The sequence below is a fragment of the Somniosus microcephalus genome, chromosome 4, assembly GCF_052327205.1.
Source record: "Somniosus microcephalus isolate GS21.2 chromosome 4, FLI_Smic_1.0, whole genome shotgun sequence".
Taxonomy (NCBI): Eukaryota; Metazoa; Chordata; class Chondrichthyes; order Squaliformes; family Somniosidae; genus Somniosus; species Somniosus microcephalus.
This window is the reverse complement of record NC_140990.1, coordinates 68803746-68806251: the sequence shown is the minus strand read 5'-3', so window position 1 is coordinate 68806251 and position 2506 is coordinate 68803746. Positions and strand designations below refer to the sequence as shown.

The window sequence follows — 2506 nt, the reverse complement described above, 5'->3', positions numbered from 1 at the left end:
GAATCATTCATCCCTAGACCTACGCTGGCTGGTAAAATCCCAGACGGTTCCTCAGTGAGGATTTCTCTGGTTCCTCGGTGTATATTTGTCAGGACACTGAAACCCAGCTTTCCTACCGTCCACTCCTGGAGGCCCCACTCCCTGAGCCTACAACCTTCAGCAGGGTCACTGGTGGAGTTCCACAGCGGGAGTGATCCCAGAGTAACTGTCGGGATCGCACCCCCGTGGATGTTCCGGGTCGTGTATTTTTATTTATCCTGGTGTCTAACACACACATCAATAAAACAGGGAATTCCTGGAAACACGCTGCAGGTCCTTCTTTATCTGGAGATCAAATGTCTGTTGTATATTTGTACCAGCAGTTAACAGGCTCCTGTGAACTCCTCCCTCTGCTATTTTAATGCAGACTTTAACCAATTTATTTTAAACAGGTTCATTTTAATCGAATTAACGCCTGCCTTAAAATGGTAGACTCAGGACTGTCACACAAACATGTTAAATCTTCATAGAATAATTACCACAGTCATTTTTTGACTGGAAACTTAAACCTTCCGTTTCACTTTCAGTCAGGAACTGATCGCAGTTTTACACCAATTTCTGATTTGACAGCACGTTTCCAGCATTCACCGTTGGTCTTCCTGACTCTAAACACAGTTGTAAAGGAGCCTTCTGTTCCGTGCCTAGGAGCTCTGAACCATGGAAGAGAGCGGCTGGGACACATTTCTTACAGGCCTCAAGATTAACCCACACGGAGACTTTGCTGTCAGTGAAGAGAGACGAGAAAGACCAAAGTGCCGTTTGCCCCTCTCAGTGTGGCCCTGAAGGACTGTGTCCAGGCTGAAGTTCTGCTCCTCCCGTACGATCCTCCCCCAGATTGTCCTTTCTGAGCTCCAGCCAGGTGATGCTAAACACCCAAATGGGAAAGATGGAAAAACTACAATGTGTTTAATGCAAAGCTGATTTATCCAGAATATTAAACTCCAGTCTAGTTACAGGGGTTATTGACATTAGCAGAAACAAACACAAACTGTCAGAATGAACATGTTTCAGTCCTGGAAGTGTTTAACAACAGCAACAATAGAATCCAACCCCTGCAGTCACATGTGAGCTCGCTGGTGTGTCAGTAGGCTGGATGATCGATTAAATCCCTTCCCACACATGGAGCAGGTGAACGGCCTCGCCCCAGTGTGAGTGCAGTGGTGTGTCAGCAGATCTTTTGTGCTTTTAAAGCTCTTCCCACAGTCAGAACATTTAAAAGGTCTCTTATTGGTGTGAACAAGTTGGTGAGCCAGTAGATGTGGTGATTGAATGAATCCCTTCCCACAGACGGAGCAGGTGAATGGCCTCTCCCCAGTGTGAACTCGCTGGTGTATCACAAGGCCAGATGACTGAGTGAATCCCTTCCCACACACGGAGCAGGTGAACATGCCTCTCTCCAGTGTGAACTCACTGGTGGACAGTGAGTTCAGATGATCGCCTGAACCCACTCCAACAGTGAGAGCACCTGAATGGTCTCTCATCAGCGTGAACACGTTGATGGCACATCAGTTCCCCGGAACATTTGTAGCTCTTCCCGCAGTCCAGGCATTTAAAAGGTCTCTCGTCAGTGTGAACTCGCCAGTGCTTCAGCAGATTTGATGACTGAGTGAATCCCTTCCCACATTCGGGGCAGGTGAACGGCCTCTCCCCAGTGTGAACTCGCTGGTGTGTCAGCAGGTCACGCGATCGCCCAAACCTCTTCCCGCAGTGAGAGCAGCTGAATGGTGTGTAACCGGTGTGAATGTACTGGTGCTCCGTCAGTGCCTCAGGGCGTTTAAAGCTCTTCTCACAGTTGGAGCATTTAAAGTCTCTCTCATCAGTGTGAACTCGCTGGTGTCTCAGCAGGGCAGAGAAATGAGTGAATCCCTTCCCACACACAGAGCAGGTGAACAGCTTCTCCTTGGTGTGAATGCGCTGGTGTGTCAGCAGGGCAGATGACTAAGTGAATCCCTTCCCACACACGGAGCAGGTGAACGGCCTCTCCCCGGTGTGACTGCGCCGATGAGTTTCCAGCTCAGACGGGTAATTGAATCCTTTCCCACAGTCCCCACATTTCCACGGTTTCTCCCCAGTGTGACTGCACTTGTGTCTCGACAGGCTAGATGATCTGCTGAAGCCTCGTCCACACACAGAACACGTGTATGGTTTCTCCCCACTGTGAACGGTGCATTTTATTTACATGTTCAAACACCAATGATATTCAGGACCTGATAAATCGAGTGACTTTGTCAGATCTTAATGCGATGTTTGGCTTGAGCTTCCTGTCCACAAATTCTCCACTCCTCATACCCTGTAAGATGAATTTAAAACAGGAAAAAGAGAGCGTGAGAGAGAACCCACAAAAAAAACAAAGGCAGGCTGTGAAATTGAGCTCAATGAATCTGGTCATTTGTGGGGCCGGCAGCAGAAAACGTGACCGTGAAAGCTGCCGGATTGTCATAAAAACCCAACTGGTTCACTGATGTCC

General features: G+C 48.4%; 1 pseudogene; it reads right to left on the bottom strand.

The window, feature by feature from the left end:
- Positions 1-955: 955 nt before the first annotated feature.
- LOC147119139 (uncharacterized) lies at positions 956-2220 on the bottom strand (annotated as a pseudogene).
- Between the last annotated feature and the right edge of the window lie 286 nt (positions 2221-2506).